Genomic DNA, 14,090 nt, shown 5'->3' with positions numbered 1-14,090 from the left:
GTCCAAATGCAGCCTCAGTCAGAAATGTGACAGGCAGAGGGACGTCCACATTGTTGAACTGAGCTGTAAGCTACGCTCCATCCCAGGTCTTCGATTTAGGGTTGTATTTGTGTCTGTCCCCTGTGCTTCACAACCACGCTGATGACGAGGATTTTGGCAATACAGCCTGGCTCAGGGAGAGCACAAAATACCTCAAAAGGCCCTTCAGAAAGAAGCATCATCTCTGAGCCAATATGCCCACTCCCATGGACACCAGCTTGACTGCTTGGAGACAAGTGGAGGTGGGAAGGTGCTGGACTCCACCTGTTTGGTTACACAAGTCAGAGAAAATATTAAGGAGGAAAAGCTATTCCTGAGAGGACTGCCCAGTGCACCAGGGCAGAGGCTGTCTTTGGGCATATTTGAGGGCAGACCTGGTGCTTCTCCTGAAGTGTTGGCTTCCAAGGACTCACAGAGAATTTGTGTTTCTGCATTTCCCATCCCACTCTTGAATCTTAAATCAATCACAAGGTTCTCAGAACACCATAGCAGCATGCAAATGGAGAGTGTGAGGAACTTATAAAAGCCCCAAGGCCTGTGTGAAACACTGACTGTGCAATCAGAGAGATAACATATCCCAAGGCTTGCCATGGAAAACATGCCTAAACACTATCAGGGTGGAACAAAAACCCAGCTCTGCTTGTGCCTCTTTGATTTGGGACTTAGAGCATCCATCTGACAGAATCACTTACAAAGCCAAAAAACCATTCACTCTGTGCCAACAGTGCTGCACATCTCTGCCACAAGACCATCTCACCTGAGGGCAGCCCAGCTGCACATCCACAGCACATCCTGGCAAGAGAGACTCCCTCACAGAGCAAGCAAAGAGGCTGTCCTGATCTTCAGCCAAAGGGAGAGGAGATTACACCTCCTAGTATCTCTCTTGGGGAAGGAACTTGGTGAAACACACTACTCATAAAGGAAATTACTCCTTTTTTTTGTCCCCAAAATATATACTGACACATTGCAGGTGCCAAGTGTATTTCTCCCACACAACATGTTTTTCTCTAAAATCAAATTCACCTCTTCGAGTACATGCCGTTGGAGGGAAGAATGGTGGTGAGGAATTTGTAGCATGCCTGAAAAGATGAGGGGAGACAAATGGAATACCAAAGGAGGAAACAGTTTTTGCAAGCAACTCAGCAAGATATTCTAGTGCATTTGCTCTTCAAGCACAGTTACATTTACAAACAGCCTGATGAAGGGGAGGTGTGTTGCTCCAGTTCCATTGCCTCAGCAAGAGTGAATTGGAGCACTGAAGGATTAGGACTAGATCTAACCTACTTTGAACCTGGTGAAAAACAGACTTCAGGTGAACCTGCACTGAGTAGCAACATAACTGAAAATAAAGAATATAATTATTTCCCTTTCTTCTTTAAAAGTGAGACCCTAAGGCAAGCTATGGCATAGAGGAACTATTGCTTTTCTCTGTGCAACCTTAGCACTTTTCATGTAGAGTATTTCTGATTCCTGCTCTTCATTGCCGCTTCATTTGCTCCATTCAAACCCAAGATTTCCCAGTGAATTTGGCCAGCAAATATGGAATTCATTGATAGATCTGAGATGGTGGAGAAAACCCTTCAGAACTCATTCTGCTTGATATAAATGGACTGGTCATGCTGTAATGGAGAAGAGACATCAGTGAATGTAGTAATGGGTACTCTTCCCTGCAGAATTGTCCTAAATTTTCTCCTGGCATTCTTTACTCTGAAAGCACAGACATTTCCTAAACCACTGTCTCTGGCTCTCGTGAGCAAACTCATTAAACAAACATCACATTACTGTGTGGTCTAGTATTACCAGAGTGAGTGTGCTATTGAATTAACACCTTAAAGCCATTTTAGAGTGCTCTTCACTCTTATTAAATACATGAGAATTTAGCTCATCTCAAGCTCCAGTTCTTACAGCCAGAAATTGCTGTCATTGCCTTAAGTATCAACACAATGTATGGGTGGGGGACAAGAAGACTAAATACCACTTAATTATTCCATTGATCTATTCAATTTTTAAGTCTTTTTTTCTAGGACCTGCTGCAAGCACTAACCTTTTTCTATAATTACCACTAAAGAACATTGGCAAGAAACAGTTCTGAAAATTATGAACTCTCCAAAGGTGAAACCTGAAAATGAGTTTCATTTTTCATGAACAGCCCTTGGAGATATCTGTTTCTATAAGGTGAACATTGTCAAATCCCTACCCATATGCCACTTTTAAAACATTTTATATATTTTTCTATTTCCAATATATTAGCCTTTACTGATAGCTGGGAAGGTCTGGTTTTCTCTGCTTAACTGAGGAAGACGAGCTTCACAGGGACACCGAAGACATAATCTTCAAACTGATCATTTTCAGAAGTGACTTAGCCCTCTGCTCATGTTACTACTTCAGAAACTTGGTCAGGTCTCAGAGTGGAGATTGCCTTTCAGGAGTTTGATGAAACATCATAAGGAAAAGGCCAGTAGTCAGAGACTGCACTTGAAGTAGATAATTTTTATTACTATCCTGCTGGAGGAGGCTTTACTCATGTTAGTGTGCTATACTGCTTTTGTATCACTCTCAATTTCCTCACATAAATGTGAAATACCATCCAAGGGAAAAAAAAAATCACTCTACAACTCTAAATATACAGTAGTAACATTATGATATATATCAGCCATCTCTTATAAACAACATTACAAACCTCTCAAGTTTGATAGGAAAATGCTTTTCATCAATCTGTTGACACTCGTTATATTGTTTTCAATTTGTCATCAGTCCAGTCCCCTGCCAAGGCTTCTGCTATTTTTCCTGTGACTAAGATCCCACAGACTCATGGCTGGGAGTGCCCACTGAAATCCTAACGGCTCTGAGATGCAGCTTCCTCCCTTCCTTCCTCAGGGCTTCCCTGGTGGCCACAACAACACTCACCCCAACAGCCTCTCAGTCCACTACGTTTCCTGGAGGGAAGCTATGCATTTTCAAGGCTTTAGCTGCAATTTAGCTACCTCCCAATTTATTACCAGAGGGGAAGATATATAGTCATATGAAATAGCTATGATGTCTCCGTTTTGTGTCTGTAAATATCTCTAAGTCCTTTCTCTGCTGTTAGCGACAAAGATTTTGTTTTGCCAACTGCACCAGTAGGTGACCAGGAGCACCGCTGGGCTGAGAAGAGAAGGTGGATTTTCATTCTTAGGAAAGCCTAGGGCTTAAGTGTTTAATATCTTACCTTATTCCACATAATTAGTATCTTATCCTCTGGAAAGAGGTGTATCAGCTTTTTCAGCTAGAAATTTATGTCCTGTATTTGTTACTCTCAGCTTCCCCATTCCTGTTTTATATGCACAGAGAGGAGGGTTATTGTTTTAACAGTTCCCTTTCAGCCAGGATGTTGTTTTTTTTCTTGAAACGAATGTACCCTTATTAGGCAGCCTGGAAAATATTCTTAGATATTTTACAGTTACAATTTACATTTTTCCCCCAAATGACTTAGCTCAGTATTGTTTTCCACTTTGTGAAATTGTATCAACTAAAACTACTAATTTGCATTTTGTTTTCCTTGAACAAACATAATCGAGTTATGAACATTTTTTGAATGAACATTTCTTATGAATATTTATTGTGCCACTAATTTTTACTACTGTGCTTCCTACCCTCTGCTGAGACAAAATCTGGAGTTTTCTTGACTTCTGAAGCAATCATTTTTAAGATACAAAATTAAGAATGTTATTTAGTGATTCTGAAGATATTTCAGTGCTGGCAGCATGAGGTTGCCAGCATATGGCATTTGGATTAATGCCTCCCACAAAACCCACAATTTTCCTTTTCCTCCTGTAAATTACAGATAGTAACTGAAAGAGCCAGTCACCTGTTCCTCATAAAAAGTAGAGGTATTTTTCTCTCACAAACTCCTACTCCCTTTTGCACTTTTCACAACAGAAAATCAGTCCACGAGATAATTTCTTCGTTATTAATCACTAGTAAAATATTCATGTCATTTTGTTATTTTTGGTCATATGTGCCATTTCTTATCCCCTCCTGTCCACTAAACTTTCTTAAGAGATTTTTACCTGTGATTTAAAGATTTCAATCACCAGAAAATTCCCATCAAATTCCAGCAATGCCATCTCTATTGAATTTACGTTCATAAATGAGAAATTCCAGTTTCTCTGTTTATTATCTAGGACCCTCACGTTGGCTCAAGCAGCTAAATTATTTCCCATCATGTCCTTGAGCATGTAAGTTGGTTTTATTCACCATGGCACTGCTTGGAGTCAAATGGGTGCTCATTTGTTTCTGGGCAGTCCCTTTCTCACAGAGGTAGTAGCTGCAGAGTTTTCCCAGCCCGCTCAGAGGCTGTCTGCTCACCAGAAACCCTCCAAGATTAAGAGCCTCCCTTCTGCCCTGCAGCCAAAGGCAGGAGACATTAAACAAATTTATGCCTGTAGCATTTCTTCAGCGTGGATAAGTGGTTTCTGACATTATTCTGGTTAATGCTTCACCATGTGCTGCTTCACCTACTCCTCCCCCCTTTAAACAAACCCAAAATCTTGCTCCATGAGTAGTTTGTGCACTTAAGAGGACGGTAGAGAGAAACAAACTTTTAAAGCAAAAGCAATTTTTGTGTGTGTCCATATCCTGACTCTTAACTTTCATTCTTTTATAGGAAATGTTACATTAAAAATATTAAAGGGCAGTTAAAAGTTGAAGTTGTTTTATTCCACATAAACACAGGCGTGAATGATGCAGTCCTGTCTTTGATTTCTAGTACGATCCCAAATTTCATCAGGATGTTATTCTGCATAAATAATCAAAACCTCAGAAACTCATTCTTGAAATTGGTACTGTGTCTTACCAGAGATGTTTTGCACACCAAACAAGATTGGATTTAGCACTCTCCTGTCAGTGCCTTGTAACATGGTCCTTTTATAGGATGTGCTTTAAAACAGGACCAATTATTCTTACAGATTGCAATACAAATCGTAGTGTAATTACTCCTTAATGGCAATAATGAAACAAAGTGAGAAAAATAGTGAAATAAAAAGAGAAAAAACCTAATTTATTTTAAGTAATTGCATTTCCACCTATTTATTTGAAATCTGCCACTTTCAAGTCTTGTCTTCTTGCCAATGCAGCAGCACAATGTTCTGCTGCTAGCCCTTTATATATCTTCGTAGAATAAAAAAAAAATCTTAGCTGCAGTATTCCCTTACTCTCAGAACAGAAATGATTCCTTCGTAACCCAAATCTCCTAATGGCTCAGCATTTTGTGCTGAGACATCTTCCATCTTCCTGAAGATCAAATAAGAAACTTTTCAGTTGAGTGTCCTAAAAGAACTATTGTCTATACAGCCACTTCAAAAGCCAAGACTTCCTCGCACATCTGAAGCATTATCTTGCTTAGGAGATGTTTTTTGCATTCTCTGTAACCACTTCTTAGTCAGTTTTCTTAGCCCAATACAAACTTCACAGTTAATGATCTCCTTGTTTTTCAAATGCATAGAGAAACTAGATTCAATTCAAAGTCAATACCACTGCAAGGTTATTGTAGTTCTGAAATATTTCCTTGCCAGTCTGTTGGAAGAAAGTAAAAGAAATAAATTTTTTTAAAGTCTAAAAAATAGCCCCCAAGAACAAAGGTACAGTCTGCCTTAACAAGCATGGCTGAATGGCATCCAGCATTTTAGTCTTTCATCATTGCTCTGTAGAGTTCAGTATTCCCCTCACAACCCTCCCAAATTCAAGGGCTTGTTTTTGATTTTGGATCTACATCTCCAGATCAACAGCTATGAAAACATGAAACACGCACAAATCGCTACAGCATTAATTCCCAAATTTGGCAGCCAGACTAAATCAATGGTGTTTGCAAAGCACAAGTCACCTGGCGCATTTCAATGGGCTCCTTGATCGTCAAGCTGCGGACAATCAGTTGGATAATGAGTTTTTTTAGCTGTTTCACAAATAATTGTGTTACCAAAACATATTCCTCTCCGAATGCCTGTAACATTCTAGCCAGTGGTCAAAAACCTTCCAGGTTCATCCTTTGTAATTCCTATGGCATATTGATGAATGGGCAATATGGATATTCTAGGTGGCATGAAATCCAGACCCTGCATAAAACACTGAATATACAAGAAGCATCAGGAAAACAACTGTATGAACATATTATTCACAACTCCATGGAACTCATCAGTTTTCAGAGTGACTTTCCAGCCTGCCCTGACCTCCTGTCATTGCAGCCAGGAGCACTGACGGAACCTTCAGATCCCAGTTATCACCAAGCATCCAGGTGTACGTACATGCCTCATGTAACTTGACCCGTCAGGAAAAGGAATTTCCAGCTTCACAGTGCAATGGAAAAACTTACGCTTTTTTCTGCTCTGCAGAAGTGGGCGTGGAAAGCTTGGACTTGTTTGCAAAGTCATATTTTGGTAATATGTGACAGGATAAACTTTGCTCTAAAGCCTGATTTAAAGCCAAACTGAGCTGGGAAGAGTTCAGTTGGTTTAGTTAGAGTGGTTTACTTTGGGGTTTTTTTGCCTGTGGGTTTTTTTCAGTTTGTTGGGTTTTTTGGGGGTTTGGGGGTTGTTTTTTTGGTTGTTGGTTTTTGTTTTTTTTTTTTTTTAATACAACCACCCACTGCCAAGCTTGTTACCTGTTTATTTCCTTTTCCACCTGGGAACAGCACATCTAGAGCGTTGTAGCAACCTTGTCTGTACCTGTGGTTGTGTAAGGACCAGACAGTCTGGGAAAAGGCCCAAGTACCTGAAATTGTCTCTATTTATTTTCCAGTACACTGGTTGCTGTAACAAGGGCTACTACTTTTCTTTACAAACCTTGCTTTCTTTATACTGTGCCCACTTTAATGGGCTTGTACCACTTTATCTACCTGACAGGTCATAGCAGAATAGGCTGTGCTCTGTAAGCATATCCTAAGGGGCATGAAAGGTGAAACTAGAACAGGTTCCTGCATTTTGTAGCTGCATTTTAAGCAACAGTTACTCCCTGCCTCCACCACAGCCAGCTCAAAGACAGGACAGTTACTTTTCTAAAGCTTTCAATGACTCCCAGAGAGCTGCTCTGACCAGCCTGCCTTGCCCACATCCTTTACCAGAGTTACCAGGGAACTGCTCATGTGAGGAAACTGCTGGCACAGTAGTGAGTCTGCAACCAGTTACCAGCAGCCTCCATGGATGCTGTTCCTCAACTGGAAGCGTGGTTACTGGGAATTAAAGAGCTCATGACTTAGCAAGCACCATGCATACTGTAAGGAAGTATTTTCCCCAAATCTTACTCTAGATCCCCTGGGCCCACTCAGCTCCATGTCCAGAGATCAGACCTGCCTGACAGCTGCAGCCCTGCACTCTTCTTCCAGCATCACCGGTACCCCTGGCACCAACACTGTGCCACAGCCTCTCTCTGCCTCACTGCAGCATCGCTCATCACTGAGCCCCAACTCCTTTGCCAGGGGAGCAGACACACCAGCCTGGGCCTCCTCATCCCATCCTCCCACAAGTGACCAGTTGTGCAAGCGTTTTGCCCTTCCAGATCAAATAACCCGACTCAAGGTGTCTCACATGATGGGACGCAGGGAAATTGAGAAGTCTGAATTGGTGTGGTTTCACCTTTCTGAAGTGAAGCATCTGAACCAACAACATTTTTATGTTTTTGAAGCCTGGGGACTGCATTTCTTGATCATCCCTCTGTAAAAAAATGCAGTAGAACTCTTCTCTGAAACAGAGGGATAACCAAAGGGACTGGTATTAAACCTGAAATACTAGTGTTGAAAGTATACATGTATGATTTGGCTGAAGGAACAGGAGGAGAAGCTCTAACCAAAAATACCATGCAGATACCTCCTGATTAGCTCCAGACTACAGTCCCAAAGCCACGCTGATGTGTAAAAGATTCCATCTCACCAGCAAATGGAAAAGCATCCCTAAATGCCCATGGCATGCTGCAAGCTAAGCAAAACTGAACTGCTGACTTTGTGAACGTGTGCTCAACGTGATGTAATTATCATATCATTTTGCAGTGCACCATCAAGAATTTGAGCAGGAAAAGCTTTGTCTTCTCTGCTGTGTGACTTAAAAGCCAGCAAAATACATTGTTCACCTTCTCCATGCAGCACTGCCGCTGTGAGTGTTAAAGTGACAGTGACTAAAGGAATCAATGCTTATTTATTTTTAAATCAATGCTTCACATTTACTTGAATTCATGGAAGAAATAAAAATTTTAATCTTCCTGCAATTTACCCAACGGAAAAATATGAATCTACTCGAAACATTTTTGAGAGTATGGAACTGAAACATGTTTCCTTACCACCTCTGATTCTTTTCTCTGCTGTAAACTAGAGAATCAGAATATCATTACTGTGATCATGGTGTTTTTATCCAGGGTGGGAGGTAAAGTCCCTTGCTCTCATCGACCTGATGTACTGCTGACATTCTTGATACCTGAGCAGTTGTGATGAGGTGACAATTTTAGAACAGCAGCTGTCTGTTTATATCTCTTGAGCATGCATTTTCTGAGAGAAAATGATATACCTTCCGAAAGTCCAGAATGGTAAATCAAGGCAAACCTTGTTCAGAATGGCTTTCAAAGAAGATATTCTGCAGTTCCCAGCATTGCCTTCCCATCCCCGTCTCAAGGATGAAAGATGTGATGAGAGGTGGCTGCTACTTGGGAGCACCAGCAGCTACTTTACGTACTGGCCCCCGCCAGCCAGAGAGGGCACAAGTTCCAGCAGAGAGCCCGTCTCCCCCGGGAGCTGCAGCGCTGCCAATGTCACCTTACTCCTTGTTTTTTTTTTCCAGATCATTAACTGTTAAACAGGGAGAGAAAGCAGAACTGAGTCCTGCTGCCCTGAGAACAGCATAACGTCAAGAGGGGAAGGCTACATTTCACCAATCCTCTGCAAAAGCAAGTGCAGCATATACCTTTGCCAAAAATAAGCAAGAAGAAGAGTGGAAGTAAAAATAAACATCCCTAAAGCTCTTTGACTTTCTTCTGCCAGAATGTGCCTGTGTAAAACAGGCTTTGGCAGCAATTCCCCAGTGCCTGACTGGGCCCTGCTGCGAGCAGCCGCTGCGCGCCGGCGGCTGCCCGGGGGCAGGTGGCACAGGCGGTGGGACCGGGTGACAGGTGGGATAGGGCTGCTGCCAGAGAGAGCCTGGAGACAGCACAGGGCAGCACAGCAGGGTGGCTTGGTCAGGGGCTGCTCCAGCTCCGAATCTCTGATGGGCTGATTTGGTACCTTTGCCTTTTCACCTGCACCACAAAATCTGATTTTCCACCTTCCTGAAACCCTCTCGAGAACCTGGGGGTTTCCCTGCTGTCGTGGATGGCTGTCTCTCTCCACACCTTCACTATTTTCAGTGCAAAATAGTTTCTAATTTTATGTCCCGAGTGGGAATTTCCAGCTGTAACCTGGCTGCGTTTTCAGTGCGGCAAGCAAGCGGGCTGACTCGCAGCCACATGATTTGCTCTTGACATTGAACTGTTTGTTCTTTTCACACCCTGGCCGCTTCTACTGTGCCTAAACATCAGTCATAAAACCTAAGAGCTAGAAAACGTTGCCTACAAAAAGCTGCATAGGACTTGGCTAGGACTCCTCGACAATGAGAGCCCTTTCCACGCTTTGTTTCCGAGGGTGCGCGTATCCCAGACTCGCCGTGCTGGCGGATTCTGGTCACACAGCTCACTGAGATGCACAAGTGTGCGCTGTACTGCACCCACTTCCCTTCCTTCAGGTACCAGCAGCCTCTGATTGCAGCTGTAGTGAATCAAAAGGGGCATTCCCAGCTATCAGTGCTACATGTCCAATTAGGATTTTAGGAAGTTCTAGGCAGACTTTTCATCAGTTCCCTTTGATTTTGAGGGTATCGAAGGATCCAGGTGGAGGTGCGGAGGAGCAGAGCAGGAGAAGCTGGACTTTGCCATCTGCTTTAGTAAAGCCTTATTCCCTCCCTTGAAGGCCAGCCACACCTGGGTTAATGCTGAGGGTGACAGTGCCACCTCAGCTCCACCCCTTGCCCGAACCATCAGGGTGGTGTGCCCTCCTGGAAGCACCCGGAGGAAGCAGCCTCTGTACTCTCCTTTGCAAAGACTGCAATCACAAGGAGCTATCCAGACATTGCAAATAAATTTTTTGGAAGTTTTATTTCCTTTTGGACTGGGCAAGTGTCAGAAATTGCTTCCTGAAGTGACTGGCACTATTCCAGGCTTAAATAAAGATGAGTTATAACACCAAGATTTGCAAAAAGCATCAAGAAAAATGCTGATCAGGAAGTTTTTTGTAACTTCTTGGCAAAACTTGAGAAGGGAAAGATAGTTTAATCTTCATGGATTTATGGTTGCCTATGAGAAGGGGAAAGGCTTGTCGTGGCTGTGGTTCAAATAACTAATTTTTAGTGAGTTGTTTCTGTAACCTATATTTTATCTGATTGATCCCCATATGTCCATCTGGAGTCCTTCAGACAGTTTGTCCTCTCAGACAGTGCCAGATTCCAGAAGGGAGAGAATGCATGTCCAGAAGGGAGAGAAAATACGATATAAATCCAAACTGAATTGAATTTCTGCTTCAGTGTAGCTTTCCATTAAGACCATACCAGTAGGATTTATGGAAGTCCTCAAGTTATCTGCACTAGAGCCTGGGGCCAGCCAGAAGGCAAGAAAAACCTCTTCCTTCTCCTCTTTAAGGACCCCCCAGCCAGCATTAAAAGTTCTACATGTAATGCTGTGCAACATGCTTATTTTGTTATTATTTTTGAGCCAGTGGTTAAAAGAACCAGACTGGTTGATCAACAAATTCCTGAACATCTGTAATATATATTTTAGTTTTTCTATTACATGAATATATTCTCACTAGAAAATTAGTACCTACATTCAGTTAGAGACTAAATAAGTAATTATACATTGAATTTTATTTCTCCATTTGTAAATCAAGAAGCAAACTTCTGTTCATTCTCACTTATCCTAATTTTTTCAAAGAGATTGTTCTTTTTCTGACTTAGCAAGTGAGCTATTATTTTAAGTAGTGTTATTGGGAATTAACTTACATTGTAAAGGAACAAAGACGATCTTGCAGGCACCACTGATTAAATGCAACATAAATTGCACCAAGCACTGGAACAAAGTCTAAAGAATATCAAGATACCATTGTTTAAAACAGTACAAAGCAATCTCAAAACCTTTAGCAAACACACAGAAAGCGTGTTACCTGACTGCCAAAGCAGGCTACTAAGTATGGCATGAGAGGATTATAGGCCACTCAGCCTAATGTCAAGATCTGAAGTGCCCAGCAAATGACAATATAACTATAATCTGACAGAACACTCTCAATAAAGCCAGATACCACCTGGTGAAATGTGGGTGAAGCACCTCATACTTATGAATAACACAAAAATGCTTTGGAATGTATTTTAAAATGTGTATGCTTGTCCTGGTTACCCCCTCTTTTTGTCATGCTCTTTCAAAGAGAGAAAAAAATGGATCAAAACCTGACCCTGAGGCAGAAAGCCATGACTCTAAGAATGACATCTTTCCAAAGACGGTATCTTGTCTGTCAGCCATGAGCACTTCTCTCTTTGAAATGAAAACCATAGGAGGTCAAATTCCTTTCAGAAGGGTATGCCACACTCCAGGTAACTCAGCAGCACAAACATTTCTGTGGGTAGTTAAGTACTAGTTGAATTCACCTTGGTTCGCCCAACCTATCTCAAATCCAGATGGCCTTCAAAGGCTGGTTTCTAAATCTGCTTTCCCTGGGAATAAGCCAGTAGTTACTGCCTGGTTTGCCTCAAGGGGGTTGCTCTTGCGTGGCTTTGACTCCACAAATGGGCTGGGAGGAAAGCCCACATTTAGGGGGAGGAAAGTCCACATCTGGGGTTTTCCATGCTCAGTCTGACGGTAAGAGGAAATCATATCCGTGAACTAAGCCTAGACAAGAACCAACTTCATGAGGTGCTTTAGCACATAATTTAATAGTTGACTCATTGCTTGTGACACAGAAACCTCAGGGCTGTAACCAATGTGGCACAGATTTTTCAGGGATGTCTAGAAAAGCTCACTCCTTTTTTGAAAAGGACTAATGACCGGCTCCTTGGTGGGGAGTAGGGGGAGCAGAGTGGGTGGTGAGGTGATGGGAAAGAATGAAAAAGAGAAAGCAAAGCTAAAAGGAACTCAGGAAATAATTTACCAGCTCTCTTCCGGAGTTCAACTCAGTACATGCATTTAATTATTGACGCTTGTTGAATCTGCCGAAAGTCTAGAAACTTGGATGGAAAGCTTTTGTTGTTGCCTAAACTTACTGTGAGGTGAGATGTCCTTTTTGCATATCCACCCCAGCCACAATAAACTATTCATTCCCCTACAAAAATCTATTTCATTGACAAAGTTTAATTTAAGAGGGTTTTTAGAAAAATGTTTCTCAACAGGTCAGGTACTTTTCTGGCAAATGCAAGTTTTATATGCTCAAATATAAATATTTATTACTCAAAGCAACATTTAGCCATTTTAGATTTTTTAAAAATCCATTCCTTGGACATGCAATATAAAAGAGTTTAAAGTTATAAATGATGATTTACTGATTCTAATTTTTCCACAGATTGTCCAATTCAGTTTACTCAAGGGAAATAGTATTTTAGGTATTACAGCAGTAGATACCAATGTAGTACTTGTAGACTTTGAATAATCAAGAAAATAAGGTTTTACAGGTCAGAAAATTATATAATTTCTGAAACCAGTACTCTCACGGCATGTAAATGTGTTCTCCTTGATCTCTCAGTAGAGAGCACTGCTCAAACACAGTGGCCAGCCTCCATTGAATCTGTAAGTTCTAGTAAACAGCATAATTGCCTGAAGTCTGCACTGTTTTCTCAGGGAAAGTTGTTAAATTAACCTAACATGTTTGTTTTCTGAAATCAGAAGGAAGTCAGGTATTCCAGAGGTAGTACAGACATGGGCAATAATGTGTTTGTGCCTAGGTACACTTACAACCAAAATATACATCAGCAGTTTTTTAATGGTCTCACATATTTATAGAAGTTCTCCAACATATCACAGTCAGGATGTCACTATTTTAAGACTATCAAAAAACATACTATATGCTGTTGAAGAGAAGCATTATGCAATCACTGAAAGAGTCTCTTCTTCACCCTTAATAAACAAAGTTTAATTACCGAACCCTTACCTAATGGAGAGAAATAACTTACAGGAGCTGTAAAATACTTCCTGATCCTGTTCACTGTAAGTTAAACATCTTTCATACTACGGTGTACCTGAACATTTCCATGTTTTGAGAGCTGACAAAATGATTTCCAAACTCTTTTGGTGGTTGGTTTTTTGGTTTTTTTTTTGGGGGGGGGGGGGGGGTTGTGGGTTTTTTTTTTTTTGTTTTTTTTTGGGGGGGGGGGTTTGTTTTTTGTTTGTTTGTTTTGGTTTGGTTTTTTAGATCTGCAGAAAAACAAGCAAAAAGTTTTGCCAAATCTACTTCAGCAATATGTTTATCCCCTGATTTAAAAGACCTGTGGTCTAGAAAAGCAGCTAAAAGCAAGTCTTGCCTCCTATTGTCCACAAATTCCCAAGAAAATGGTGTATTCTAAACAGTAGCATTAGCTGTAGCAGCTGCGAGCAGAAGTAGGTCAGGTCAAGCCCCAGTCACCTGTTTGTAGTGCATTTATAATGTTTTTGTATATTTGTAATGCTGTTTAAATGAGGTCTTAAAAATGTTTTTGTAGAGACAAAATTACTCTTTTCTACCTACCCAACAATAAATGTTGGAAATATTTCCAAGGTTTTGAGGCATCAGTAGCCACTGTCGTTAATTGTTTTCTAAATTGAAACAGCATTGTGTTATTCGCAGTAAATGGAGTTCTCAATCTAAAATCTTAGCTGCTTCAGAAGTGAGTAAAAGATTACATTGAATTTGCCATCATAGTACAGAGATTTATGTGAACGGCTGCAGAGAGTATGTTTCCAGTTTGCCACTTTTACAACACTAATTTTCATTGTTCTCTGCAAAAACCTATTGAGTTTTATTGCACAAGTTACGATACAATTATTTTTTTCTT

This window comes from Hirundo rustica, chromosome 3 (genome assembly GCF_015227805.2).
Source record: "Hirundo rustica isolate bHirRus1 chromosome 3, bHirRus1.pri.v3, whole genome shotgun sequence".
In the NCBI taxonomy this organism is placed as follows: Eukaryota; Metazoa; Chordata; class Aves; order Passeriformes; family Hirundinidae; genus Hirundo; species Hirundo rustica.
The sequence above is the reverse complement of the archived record's forward strand: the minus strand, read 5'-3'. Positions refer to the sequence as shown.